General features: G+C 38.3%; 1 protein-coding gene across 5 annotated transcripts in view; it reads left to right on the top strand.

Moving 5' to 3' along the window:
- PCDH15 (protocadherin related 15) overlaps window positions 1-15,346 on the top strand; it is a 1,027,345-nt gene that overhangs the window by 483,605 nt on the left and 528,394 nt on the right. The gene's annotated exons all lie outside the window — the stretch shown is intronic.

Below are 15,346 nucleotides of genomic sequence, written 5' to 3'. Positions count from 1 at the left end.
TATGCAAGTTTTGGAGACTGAGGTTATCACTATTTTTTGTGCGAATGTGCATATAAGCATTGGGAACTCACCAAGACATTTTATTTCTCATTTCTCTGTTTCGATATTTCTTTACTGATTGGGAAAATACATAAATGCTCCACCTGCATTTCATGTCAGATATTTTCCAATAAAGATGTCAAATAAATGGCTTTGAAACGGCAGGTATAAAGTCAATGAATGGGAGATACAACTGGAAATCAGGAAAGATATATTGAAGTAATTTCAAGGAATAAAAAACAGCAGAGAGAAATGTGCCAACATTGATGATATGCGTAGTGATTATTATGAAAATAATGAATTGTGCTTCTATTTTTATGGTTCATTAAAAACATCTTGAGTGTAGATCCTCTGTCATACTTTCTTGAGAAATGTTGCTGACACATCAGTGCTGTATTTTGCGGGGCTATAGTCCTGCACTCTTACGATCTGTTGGCACCGGCAAGGTTCCTGAGCGAGCTGCTTGTATGTGCCACCCTTCCACCCTCCATGGATGGCAGTACGTGGTGGACCTTAACCTCCACATGCTTTCAGATTTCTTTATCCATAGCACACACAATTCCAGCAAAGGCTCCAAATGGGCTACTCTAAATAAGCAACTTGTTTGTTAAAATAAAACAAATGGACTCAGTGAAGAGTCAGATGTTGATGTTAGCATTGTCCTTGAATGCAATCACTATGACTTAGGAAAAAATGAGCTTAAAAAAAAAAGAAAGTATTTAATACCCCCAAATTTGCCCACATCTTGCACTTCAAACACAGAATAGACTATAAATGTCAAACAAATGGCCTGACAGTTAGCAGTGTGTGGTTAATTTCTGAGGTATGATGAGCTGTCGTGTGGAGCACTGGATGTCCCTCAAGGTACTGGTGTTACTGATAAAACAGTAAGTGTGGCATCCTGTCCTAGGGCTTACCCGTCATCGTGTGCTGTGCATCATACTTATCTCACACCTTTCAAAGTGAGCTGCCCAAATCAATGCTGCTCTTCTCTCTCTCATCTGGGATTTTTAGATTATATTGCTTATTATCTGCAATATGTATCCAGCTAGCAGTTTCATTCAGTGGAGTGACCCTGTCTCATAACACTGGAGCTGTTTGCAACCCCTGTTTCACAGTGCGGAAGGATGCTATGGCAGTTCCTGCACTTGCTATTGCGGCCCCTCACCTGTGTCCGTCTTTCTCTTCTTTCTCCCCACCCCCCCCCCCCCAACAATTATTTATACATCTATTGTGTACTCTTACACTTTTATCAGATGTTTCGAAGAGTATATCCAGAAAATCTGTTGTTTCTTAATTTTTGTATTAGCTGTAGCAGAGTGGAACAGTATTTGTACTCCCAAGGTTGGCATGGGCCCATGGCAGCAAATGGTGTGTGAGCAGTTTCTGTGAAAAGTGGCTTTCTGTAAATGAAGCCGTGAATCTTTCACACCTATGAACGCACATCAAACGCCAGGTATTGAGTGTACTTGTTGGTGTCTGCTGATCTGTGCGTGTACTCGCCTATGTTACTTTCTCATGGAGCTTTGTTTTGATCATCTGTTTTAATTCATCAAGTCTCTTTCCTCGTAGGATTTTGGATTCCTTGTAATGAGCGTGTTAGAACACTGTCTACTCTCCACTGTGTTTAAGGGACAGGTGCCTTTTTTGGTCAGTAAACTTCACCAAAGCTTAATTCCTCACTGTCTACTCATCTTTCTCTGAGGAATTTGGTTCTGAGCAAGATCTGTTTGTCATCAGGGTGTGTAAAATTTCTGATAGAAATTATTTGCTTTAATTTTATATTTGCTGTGTTTACACTTTTTGCTTGTATTTTCTGTTTGAATCATTACTGATATGCCTCCTGTTTTTTCCTGTGTTGAGAGCATTATTTGGAGCAAATTTCCTTGACAGAATATGTTCTTATACTGAGCTACTTTGCCTGAATTAAAAGGAAATACTGGAAATAGCAAATTTTTTAGAAACAAGCATCTCTAAAGATACAGTTCCCAAATCCCAGTCTCCAGCAGCTCATATCAGCTACTGCTCTGCTTCTGTTAGACTAGAGAAGGCAAAGCAGAAAGATTGAATGTAAAGAACAAAGTATTCCTGAATTTTGGGTTTTTTCTTCCTTTGTTTTGTTTTGCTTTCATCTAAAAATAGAACTGTCTTCCTTTTATGTGCGTTGTATTCATAGCAACTGAGGACATTAGTTAATTCAGATTTATGCTGAAGGGATCAAATCAAGTTGTGTGTGGAGGGACCAAGAATTTCTTTAGGTCAGAGATGAAAATCTGTTTGTAACTTGCAGTCTTAGAACAGGAAGGAAAGTTTCTAGGCATCTGCGTGGACTACCACCTCAAAAGTATATTCAGTGTAAGGAAAGCCTTCAAGGAATCAAAAAGGAGAGTTAGCAGGTTTTTTTAAAAAAAAAAAAAAAAAAAAAAAAAGTGGTATTTTTGGATGTTGGAAAATGTTGATCTCCAAAGCAAAGAGAAGCAAACTATGGCCCTGTACATCCAGAGAGAACAAGGGGGAGCAGTGGAGAAGTCAGAAGTAGGTGGAGGTGAATGTAATTGGACGTGCCCAAAGCACAACACATTCCATAGACATTTCTGTCTATCTGCAGATCTGTTGTGTTTGGACTTCAGAAAGTACTTAGTATGTTCTCACATGAGGAACTATTAATAAAACGAAGACAGATAATAAAGTCAAATATTGTTCAGGGAGTAGGAAACTGGCTGGAGCAGTGATAGTGGTGTGACAGTAAGCAAACTTCCAGAGATGAACGATTATTTGAAAATAGTGAAAATAGTCCATTTACTGTGGAAATTATGTGCAGGTCATGATAGAAATGAACTTTTGCAAGCAGCCTTTCAGGAGGGGCTGGGGAAAGCATAGGAACAGAAAATGTTCTTGTGTTTTAATATAGCTTGGTAAATTTAGGAAGTATTGAACCAGTGAATGGCGAGTAGCAGCAGGGGACTGCACAGGGAGTCCTGGGATGTCTGTCCCAATCCTTTATTCCCTGTCTGTCCACTTTGGGACAATGCCTTGGCTGGTCCTGTTTGCAGGCACTTGGCAGTCTTTTACATTGTCGTGTACAGTGCCTTACCCTGAAAACAGCAGGCAAAATGGAGGCAATGTGCCTTATCTTTGTCGATAATCAGACTGGGATATTGCAATACTGCTAATTAGTTCAATACTAAGGCATGGTGGGAGCAGAGATTATGATCTTGTTATGCTGAACTGGAAATAACATTTAAAAGATGACAACTCTTTTGATTTTAAAAAAACACCTCACAAGAAAAAAATATTGCATGTAGAGTACACTTTTCCCTGTATCCAAATAGTCTTTTATTCATTTCAGGAATTATTTGATTCAGAGAACACAAAAATTCCAAAAAGCATGAAGACAATATAGGTCTGAACTTGATTTCCATGGAAGTTAATGGAAAAAATTCTGGGAACTTTTTGCCAAGCTCTAGAAAAGTGAAAATGATAAGATAAAATAGGGCAATTCAATAATCCCACTGGGGAAAGATCATAATCTCTGTAAAGATAAGGGTATTAATTTTTACTTATATTTGTTTTATGAAATGTACTGAATATGTTTCTTACTTGATGTCATATATGATAGTTAAATATAAATCAGATATTGGGCTCCTGGGCAAGAGCAAGAGCTTCACACAGCTGTTGATACAGTTCAGAAAACTCATGTGTATTCTGTTGTAAGAAAAAGAAATCATAGATTATTCTTTCCCCTTTCTACAAATACAGAGAATAGAAGAGTGGCATACTTGAATATTTTCTGTACGTAGTGAACCAATTTTTTAGGCTGCAATAAAAGAACTGTGTTATGGGCTCACTGTGTGCCATAGGTACGTGTTGTTATAGAATGTACGTCCTTCCTCAGTACGACATTTCCCCCCTCAGTATCGGCTGCATGCCAGTATTCTTCCTATGAAAAGGTCATTCTTCATGTACAGAGGTGTGTGATGGAGCTTAGGGTAGAGAAGACTGAGCAGCCTTGTCTTTTATGGTCCTCCAAACCAGAAGACACTGAGCCGCAGCCTGTCCCTTTGGGTTGTGTTCTCCACAGAGGTGTGCAGCCATTCACAGCAGTGCTGGGCATGGCTTCCTTCTGTTACCAGGGTCCTTTTTTTTTTTTTTTTTTTTTTTTTTAGCCATCCATTCTAAGAAAAATACATAATTGCTTGTAGGTTAGTTCATTTCAAAACCTCCACACATGACCTCTTGTTTTTCAGGCAGTTGCTTTTTCTAAAAGCATTCACATTAGTCTGACCTTTCTCCTCCAAGGTTTGGTTCACATCAGTACTATTGCCACTTGATCTCCCTTTTTTGCCTTGCTAGGAGCCGGCTCCTAATCTTTTGTTATATGATATGACTCAGTCTACAAACCTCTGAATATTTTTGCTTGTGCTTTCCTGCACTTTTAAAGTCTTTGCAAAGTTCTTTTGATCACTGTAGATTTTAGTAGGCTAAAATATTATGTTATTGACACATTTTCCTGCTGGGAGAAGTCAAATGTGCCAGTTATTTGGGAAAACTAGAGACTCCAGTTAGGTATACACAGTGAGAGAATATTTTCTCTCAATTTATCTTTGCTACTTGACACTAAATTTATAATGGAGATTTTGTTCCTGCTTCTACTGTTTAACTGTGGTACAGTTAAATTGGAGAAGAATTTTTCTCTTGTCTTTCATGTGTTAACAGCTCTGAGAAGATTTAAAGGGAAGTTTTCCCTTGCACAGTTGTTCTCATTCATGCCTTAATATTATCACTGCTATGGTTTTCCATTCTGTATCTTTTATTTGCTCTTTGGTGTGGTCTCTATCCCACTCCCTGCAAGGATCACTTGTTTTTACTGTTAGGGCGATTCTTACAGAAGTAGGTATATGTAAGTTGTCTCATTATATGGTCCTAACCTTTTCTCACGTCTGGGATTCAAAGGTTATGTTCTTTTGCTCCCCAGTAGATTTCTCATGAGAAATAATTTTTGCAAGTCACTGTGTGTGACATAATGTTGCTTTAGATTTACTTAAACTTTTTAAATTCTTGTATTATGACACTAAGCTTTCAGATGATTTTTCATGATACGTGAAAAACATATATTCAGTAAGGCATAAAATTACTCAAAGAAGGTCAGTTATAGAGTGTATTAGCCTGGGACGTTAGCTAAGTTTCACATTATAAAATTTAGCATATGTAAAGACTATATTTAATAATGTGTACTTTCATACATTATAAAATCTTTGGGGGGATTTATAGGAATTGAGGCACTGTAATATAGTTGATTTTCTCTTGAGGGAAAAGATTTAGTCCGTGTTATATTATGTCTTTTATTTCTTCATTATCTACATGAGCAATGGCAGTCTTTTACCTAGAGGAAGAAAGTATTTGGTCAAGGCACTTCACAAAGTTTGTGAGTTCTGATTGCATGGTATGCTTTTTATTTATGGTAGACATCAGATTAGCTAACGCCATTTGAATCTTTCTTTTTTATGATTGTGTCTCCATCAATGACATACTTTTTGGGAGAGGTGAGAATTACTACTTGGAGCATCTGTCCCTGAAAGGTAGTAGTTATAAAAAAACTGTACTCAGCTGTTTTTCCTTAGTCATGGGAGTTACCTTGTCTTTTTCTTGTTGACTGTCTGCAATTAAAACCAAAATGGACAGCTGAGAGCTATATTTGCAGGTCAGGCAAATGCACTGCCTCCCCTGGGGACACTGTGGGTTTAGTTGGATAATAACTGCTATCAAGGTTATTAAAGATTAGAGGTTGTATGTATACCTGAATTTTGCTGTTTATGGCAACACATGTGCCAGCAGTGGGTTGTGCCTACTTTGCTGGATAGTAGACTATTTGCTTAATTTCATATGTCTGAAGTTTATAAAGGTCGTGAAATGTATTTAGTTATTTAAATATACAAATATGTATACCCACACACACACTGAGAAAATGGCAAAAAGAAAATAAACTTGCCTGCTGTTCAGCTTTTGCCTTCTCTCAGGACCTTTCTCTTACCCATGTGCTTTGGCATTTTTAGAGCTGGTTAAACAGAAAAGTTTCTCTGTACTGCATTCATGTCCTCACTTTGTGTGCCCTTTATGACTGTTCCCTTAGAGGGTGTTGTTGGAAAATGCCTAGGCCAAAGTCATATCCTCTTCCTTTTCTGGAGCGAATGTTTTCATATAGCATAGAAAATGAGGCTAAGATGTGTTTGATATTTTATTTCATAAGAAAAGGCAAGTAAACAGGCAGTTTTCAGTATCATGATTTGCTGTTGTAGAAGAGAGGAACCCAACTGATAAGAAATTTATCAAACTGATAAGGACATTTGAGCTGGCTCATTAGGATAAGCCGAAGCTATGTGAAAGCATGTGTTTCATAACAGTTGACTCAGAAGCTTCAGAATCCTTTTGGAAGACTCTTGTTTGCTAGTATTCATGCAAAGCTATGTAATAAATCAAGGTCAAAAATACTTAGATTGGTTTCACAAACCCACTCTTCACAGAAAGCAAGTTCTCTGAAGAAAGCTGTTCTGTTATGCACTTAAGTAGCTATGACATTAATCATTTTGTCATTAATATTACAACAATAATTTTTATCATTATTTCATCCTTTTTAATCTGCTACAAGATGTAAGAATTAAAAACAATCAGTTAGACTCACTGTTTTCTAATACATCTTCAGAGGCGGTTGATTTTTATATGAAGTGCAGAAGTCAGATCTGTCAATTAATTAAAACCAGATTTGTGATCAAGTTTAGTGGTTGCCTCATTCTCAGTTTATCACACAGTGTTGTGTTTTTCCATGTTGCAATTCTTTTTAATTTAGGCCCTTGCCTTTTCCTACTCTGTCAAGTGTTCTCAGTGGAAGATTAAAATTGTGGTTTGCATACCGTTGACTGGACAGTGTGAAGAACTTGTTCTCTTCAGGTCTTCCAGCTGCCGTCATGGTATTAGTTGGGTTGAATTATCCTGGGATTAGCTATGGTATCCTTACACAGTTGTAGCTTTTGTATTTGGAGGATACTGGAGGGCTCAAAGAGAAGGGTAAAATAAGTGCTGTTCTGCCAGACTCCTATCTGTATGGTCGAAAGGCATGGCTAGAGAAAGTCTGTATGTCTGTCTTGAGCTCCTTGCAGGGCAAACGGGGCGTTTTTAGTGAGCATGGATGTTCTCCTGACTGATGGTAATTAAATGGCAGATGGGTTTGTTTATGGGCTTAAAAATGGTTAAATAAAAGCATAGTGTTAAAAGGGTGATGTTATCAAGGACAAAGAGTTTATAAAATTTAACAGATGTGGGTTTAATTGTGTGGCACCAGCTTAGAGCTTTACTGGAGGACATTTGTAGATAATAGTAAAGCAAATGAGCATATGCATTGTAAGCATATGGGTGTAGAGATAAGGCTCAATTTGCATATTTCTTTCATTTTAGTTTCCTTGTTTTCAAAAGTTGCATTTGAGGACAAGCGCAACACTACTTTTGTATTAGCTAAGTTACTTGCCATTTGGGTTTTCAAGTATTTTTCATAGAAATAGAAAAGCTGTTTGAGGGATGCAATGACTATTTAAGCAATTGCCTTTATGGTGATGGTTTTCCGTAGAGATGCGACTGTAGCTGAGTGAAAAATCACATCTGAGTCTGGCCGCTTCCTTTTGCGACAGCACCGTTCCTTGCAGCAGGGCGCAGTTGTCTGCAACATGCAACGCCAATTGCCCCTTCTCCATCCTCTTCCTCATCTTATTAAGCTGTAAGCATTCTTGGATGACCACTCATGTGCAAATTGGCTGCTTACTATCAGCCTTTGCTGCTGTGTATGTGTCTCACCAGAAGCAGTGCATGGAGAGCCTCAGGCTTCAAGGCTAAGTCCTCTGGGCTCCGTAGTGGCCAAGGGCCTGACACTTCTCTGTGCCTTCAAGCCAGCTTCCGTTCAAATCATAGCATTTCCAGCACAAACCTCCCCAGTTGCTTCCTTTGCCCTTCCTATTTACTATTTATCCTTTCTCTCTACTATCAGCCAGTTTTCTCAGGACCCGCGTATCTTAGTATACTATTACATATAGTATATGTATTATATATCTTAGTATACTTAGTGCATATCTTAGTATTCTATTTACTTCCTGGCCATCCAAGAGGAAAATGAAATTTTTCTTTAAAATCAGTGCAGATCCTGGGTACAGGAAGGCAGCAACAGATCAGACTTCACATATTCCACAGTGCAGGAATGGTCAGGACCATGCAATATAAGGCTGCTGTGGAGTGAGGCTGTGAGAAGGCTAAAGAGGTGGACACAGACCACTTCACAGAGGAGATGGAATAGATGTATAGGCTCTATGAAGAGCAAAAATATTGTTATTCCTCACAAATCCTAAGTATTAAATGTGTGTCTGACTGTAGAGCTTAAGTTGTTATCATACCAGGTTTAAATACCATTTGTTTCCTAAATGCGTAGCAAGTGCTGTCCTCTGGGAGCAGAAACCAGCAAATGAGTGAGTCATTTTCATAAACAGCGTTCTCAGTCTTCATGTTCAATGTGAACCGAAAGCCTCCTTGCAACATGGCTCAATTTAGAAGGATCACAAAAGAGATGAAGGCTAACATTAGTAAAATTTTGTTCCAAATTGTGTTCCGGAATTATCCAGAAACTTTCGTTTACTTCTCTTTGAACACTGCCTCCAAATGAAAACGGATTCTATATCTGATGCAAATAAGAGGGAAAAGGAAAAAAAGCATGAATGTGCTGGATGGCCTGAAAGGCATAATTGTCCTTGATGTTGTTGCAATTGATAGAAGACAAAAGTAAGATGCTAACACAGGTGGGTCCCAGTTATGCTAGGAGTAACGTGAAGGAAGAGTGTGAAATTAAGCTGTAACTGTGAGCTAAGCTATTTGAATTGACAGCTCTCGGGGACTGACGCCCTGCTGCAGGGGAAGAAGTACTTAAGAGTATGTATTAAAAAGGAAAAAAAGAAAAAAAGAAAAACTAATCTATACTGTATAGATTAAGTATATGCTGCTACACTGCTATACTTGCTCTTCTGAAGGTATACGTATCTAATAAAGCTTACGGAGTGCTCCAGGAAAAAAGAAAGATTTACTACCAATTTAATAAGACATATGGCCACCTGTCACTTCTCTGAAAATTTACACATTAGTTAACAGATAAAACTGTCATACTTAGCTTTTAACATTAAAAGCATGGTCTTTAGGAAAAGAGCATGCTCTCACAAATTGCAGACAGTCTAAGAATAAGATCTCAAGATTTTATGTGATTTGGCATATATAGTAAGTTGAGTTGTCTAATAAACCGTAGCAATTCATCATCTACTTTGGAAGTCTGAAGTTTAGTAGGTAGTCATATAGTATGTCTTTTGGTACCTAGACTACCTCAGGAAAAAAAAAATCATGGATTTTGGAGGGGCAAGGGGATTATGGCTTGATTTATTTGGCAACAAAATTGACTATAAAACTACTTTTACTATGCTCAGGGGACCACGGCATAGAGATGTCATATTGAGTAATAACCTCAGGATAATATCAAGGTCTTTGGTCATCTCAGTGATTTCACACAGGCGAAGCCACAGATATAAAACACTTTATACTAGAGGAATAGGACATTTCATGTGGATAATAAACACCTAGGAAAATTAATGATCTGTCTGGCTAAAAAGATAAGCCCTGAGTCACAATAAGTGAGAGCACCGGGGGGGAGAGCCAGCTACGTGCGTTTAACTGTTTTAGTGCTGTCCAAAGTATCACTTATTATCAGTTAAAATGTGGTTTGTACATAATATATTCCTACTGAAGAGCCAGTGCCGCATCAAAGGAATGTCCTGCAGTCTACTGTGTGTTGCCTGATTGTGATAGTTAATGACAAAAGCGCATCATGATAAGCATCCCTTTTCCTGGTTACACATTTTAATGCCAACATTAGAAATGAGGTTTTTATAACGGGTAGTACCTAGGAGCAGGTATCCGAATCCGTCTGTGGTCAGTAATACACTGAGAATCTACTTACAAAGTGATCAGTAACGAGGTTCCCTAATTTTTGTTTGGCTCCACACTGAGGTGCACAGGATTTTACGGCAAAGTCAAGGTCACGTTGAGCTCCCAGTTATCTTCTCTGGAGATATGGTCGCTCAGACCCTCACAAATCAGGCCCTCGGTATCCCACTTGTGAGCTGTGTGGGAAATGCGCAGCATTTGGAAGTACACCCCTTAGGCTGTAGTGGCAGCAGAAGCCACTAATAAATTTAAAACGGACTTTAACAAAACCTATCTTAAAGAAAAAGGCAATTCAGATTGCAGTTTCACTCATGTGGGTTTGTTTCCCTACTTCCAGTGTTCGAAATGCCTTCCTGCCCTGCTTTGCAGCAGATTGTAGCTCGTGGGTTTTGTGGGTATTCTCCCCACGTCCAGTGGGGTTGAGTTCAGTAAAGCATTCACGTGTGCGCTTAACTGCAAGCACACATTTGAATCCTGCTGAAGACAAAATTGTGAACGAACTAGTAAGTACATGGTGGAGTTAGAGGGGACGTGGAGTGTGTGCCCTAAGCACTGTTAAATATCTGCTTAAGGACTCTGCTAACCTGACAGGATATTTTACAGTATAAACTGAGTGCAGTGCAAGGTGGAGGAAGGGTAATTTGCAACTCTTGCCAGAAAATGTCTAGTTTTTTCTCCTATGCAAAGAAGATTCTGTTCACACTGTGGGATACAATACACACAGGAAGAAAACAGAACAAACTTCTCTGTGGGTACAAAGCACATTGCAGGCAAGCAGCTTTTAATGGTATGCTTTTTCAAGTGGATATGTCCAGTTCTTTGATCCTGAGACGCAAAGTGCAGAAAACAAAACATTGAGGTTGGAGGGGGAGGAGAAGGGAGAGGGAAGGCGGCAGACACTGGGTTCGTGTATGTGTTCAGCAATATACGGGGCAAAGGAGATCACTGCTCATCTTGAACTGCACATCCACAGCACTTGAGTTAGGTGTGGAAGCAATGCAACTAGTTAGCTGTTACACCAGCGACTTTTTCTTCTATTCCTTGTGGCAACCGAAATTGGTTTACATGGCTTTAAATGACCTTGTAGCAGACATGACTATGTCTCCTTCAGTAAATATTTTAGATTCAGTTTAAAAGAGAAAAAAACATCCATAAGCAGTTAAAAGCAACCTCCTGAGGCTTGGAGGTGAATCGGTGAATGGTGAATCAATCCTACGGAGATAGGGCCAAAATACGGACCCAACAGAGGAAAGGGAAGATCACAAAACTGGTGTGCATGCATACTCTCACTCAACGTGAATTGTATTACGGATTCCTACCCTCATTAAAAATAAAAGTGGTTGAACCAACCTTTAATGTCATGTGGGTGGGGACAATGCCATAAGCAGAGATTTTTCAGATCCAAACACAATTTTAGCTTAGTAGTTGGAAAGTTTTGGAAGACAGAAGCAAAACATAACAAGAATTGATTTACAAATGTAGAAATGGAACCTATACTCACTGTCAGTTGCTCTATAATTTATGGCATGTATTTTATCAGAAATGTGTGAATTGATATTTTAAGAAGTTTCCATGAAGTTTGACCATCCTGATATTCCTGATACTAAATTCCGTAGAAGCCAAAGTTGTAAATTGCTTCAGTATTTGCATTTTTAATACCTCATTACATTTTATCGGTTACAGTTATGTTTTCATGGGTTTTTATCGTTTTATTTGGTCTGTACAGGCATAGCTGTAATAGCAAAATTGCAATCTACAGCTGTTCTCTCACAGGGAAACTTTTCAAGAGTAGCCAGTAACTGTTATCCCAAACCTCTAATTATAAAATTTACATCAAATTGCTAACAAATGTGTATCATCTATATGATAGATTGTGGTGGGGTATGAATACAAACAAGTGATGAAAACACTTTAACACATCTTGTCAATAGATTGTGTTTAAAAAGGAAATATTTATAATCAGGCATGTATGCATACATATAAACACGACATTTCTAACAAAACTTAGTAGTACAGAAGTACTCCATTATCCAGGGATCAGAGAAAATCAAAATTCTCAGAGGAAGCAGAGATGATGAAATATTTGTGCCTGACAAATGCAGTACAAAGCTGCGTGCAGTATTCCTTATTGTGCTGCAACTTTACCTTTTCTGCACAACCTGTGTATGCATTGCAGTGTTAGTTCATAAAACAGAAAAAAAAAAAAAACTCCAAACCAAAACTGTTGTCTTTATAGATGGTTTTGAGGAAGTTTTAGTATATAAGGGCTTGAACCGAACTCTCAAAGATGGTTTAAGAAAGAAAATACTAGGCTGGGTGAATCAAGAAGATATGTAGCAAGCAGGGAGGAAAAGGCAATTTATGATCCAGAGAGACCTCCGTTGGTAGAAGAAAAAAGTAAAACGCAGATAGAGCTCTGGCAAATTTCCACTCTAGGAACAGCAAATAAGATGGCTTTTGGACAGGAAAAGAGAAATAAGATAAGTCTCTCCCCTGTCAAATAAAGCGATCTATTGCCAGCTGTTTTCCACTTGCTTTAACAAAGGAGCAAACTCAATACCAAACAGAGCTAACAAAAAGTTTAAGGATATAGGAGGAGGATGAGGGTGTAGGATGCTCATATTTAGTCGAGACAAGCCAGTAAGTCAGTCAGTCAGTCGTGCTGGAAGTACATGAACTCAGTTGGAGGGGTACATGAGAATTCCTCATCTGATTCTCTGGGCAAGTAATCTAATTTAGCAACTGGGGGGTTTGTCTTTATTTTCCAAGTGTCAGATCACAGTAAATCATTTTCCACTGTGGAGACTTGCTTGCAGAAAATGTATAAATGCTAATTGGCCTTAGAGTTTACTAAAATATCAGAAGATGGATTATTGAGAGTGATTTCCTAGATTTGCTTGAGTAATGCAGATTCTAACAATGCTCTTCAAAAGTTCTCGTAGTGCATACTCTGCCATTGTTTCATTTATTTGTATTCTTCTAGCAAATCATCGGTGATTTTTGAGACAGTTGATTCTTTCATTTATTGAGGAGAAGTAAAGCTTATGCCATTAGCATTTGATTAATTTTACGGAAGATGAAGCAAAAGGAAGTATGTTATTGTGCAGAACTATAAATGTGATTGCTCATTTCTTCTATAGCTTTCCATGGAGCATGGTAAAAGGGTTGAATGATAATATGAACAAAAAAGTCGTCTCCCCTCCCCAAACCTGTATGTGCATGTGTTTCCTCACCTCTTGATTTGACTATGACACCTGCAACAGCATTTTCACAAGTAACCGTGTCTCAATAGCGTATGTGGTTCGGTTGTTAGATCTAAGGTTACGTGATGCAATAAAGACCTCATTTTTTTCTTAAATGCCTGCTACAGCAATAGTTAAATATACTGTATAGATAAAATTTCAGTTGTGTCCTAAGGCTTCCTTTTTTTAGTGCTTTTAATGCCAAACATAACTAGGACAAGGAGATGGGATTTTTGTTCCAGCTGTGACGAGGTGAAGTGACTGAAGGATGAAGCCGGTCGGTACAGTCCGTGCTTTCTGACTTGGACCTTTTCTAAGCAACATAGATTTCCTCATTGCAAACTTCTTGTTATCACAGTGACAGTGGATAATAATTGCTTTTTAAAAGATAGCATGTTATTCAGGTTGCTTTAAAAGCTAAATGAGATGCATTCATTATGTTATGGTTCACAAATTTAAGAACTAAACCCATGTTCTCTTCAAACTAATCCTTTTCATTGTGCCAGGTATATACTACCTCGTATATCTATGAATTCAATTTTCATCTAGTTTTCTGTTTTAAAAAATACTTAAGAGTGACTTGAAATTACATGCAAAGAAATTAACTGTAAATCTTTGATATTACAGTGAATTAAGATGATTATCAAATGGGCAGCTTAGACAATTCTTATACAGCTATATTTATGTGATTGGTGCAGAGACTGCAACTGCTAGTGGGAGAAGGATTTTGAAATGCTCATTTGTTTCTTTAGACTGAAAGTGATGCTTTACACAGGATGGTTGAGGTCTCCAAGAAATTCCTGCAGTTAGCAAGGTCAATGAGGTCTTTCCAGTTGAGAAAAGCAGGAATCTTCAGTGTATCTGGACAGTATATTCAGGAAAATGCAGACCCCTCTGCTTAAAATTTGCCAGATTTCAAGTGCTGGTTTAAATCACTGAATAGGCACTTGACTCAGTCCAGCTTTGTTGACTTTACATTAGGTAGCCTTTGCAATTCCTCATAGTAGTATGGTTCCAGAGGAAAATCATGTTTTAAATAGACTGGGTAGAGAATAGTCAATTGCACGCTAGCCTGCCTTGAACTCACTGTATTAGAGTTGGGATAACCTGCTGGGACACAGAGCACAAGAGGTTATCTAATATTTTCTGCCAGTTATTATCCATTAGCAGTAAGAGGTTAGCGTCCATAGCGTACAAACACAGATCTGAGAAACTCCAAAGAGTTTACAGTCTAACACCAGAGACGAGAACTGAATTCAAGATGTTTCAGAATGGTGTTGAATGCTGCGGTAGGCAATGGTCTCAGCTGGCACCTGCCTGATGGTATTTGCACACTCCCTGGCAGTGGAGATTTTTAGGAGGGTTTTGATCTCTCAGACTCTACACTAAATGTCACTGTGAGGAACCTTATATTGCCAAATTGTTCATGATATATTTACTCTCCAGTGTCTTCAGTTTTGAGGTCTGGCAGGAGCTTTCATGAAACTTGAGTTAATTTCAAATACATTGTTTCTAAATCGGTACCATGGAGTCAGTATTGATACTTCATGTCTACATGATAAAGATCTTTAGTTACTGTAATTTGACTGATGGCATGCACATATTAAGCAGAGATGCAGCTGGGAGAATAACTTTCTGCTTCTCAGAGACTGTATTAATTTTCAGTACGTAGTATTTTCAATATTTATGTCTCTGCAGAAATAAATCATACCACTTTATTCAGCAGAACCTCAGCGTGAAGTCAATCTCACAAACAGCAGCAGCAAAACAAATGCATCATCCACAGAGACCTCAAGCAAAGGAAGCAACAGCAGAACTGCACAGCTTTAGACAGAATCTAGCCCTGAGATTGAATAGGGTTGTGTAATGTGTCAGTGTTGCCCTAGATTTTTGTTAGTCTCAGTCAAGTCCTTGTTTTTTTTCTTTCCTTCCATGATTTCCTTAGAGGCTCCGATTCCAATAAAGGGTATTTTGTTTCACTCACACACTCAGTGAGCGTGCCATACTTCATTTCACCAGAAAAAACAGTATTTTGTTTGGGCGTG

This window comes from Grus americana, chromosome 7 (genome assembly GCF_028858705.1).
Source record: "Grus americana isolate bGruAme1 chromosome 7, bGruAme1.mat, whole genome shotgun sequence".
Classification (NCBI taxonomy): domain Eukaryota; kingdom Metazoa; phylum Chordata; class Aves; order Gruiformes; family Gruidae; genus Grus; species Grus americana.
Note: the sequence above shows the minus strand (reverse complement) of the source record. Positions and strands in the feature narration are given on the sequence as shown.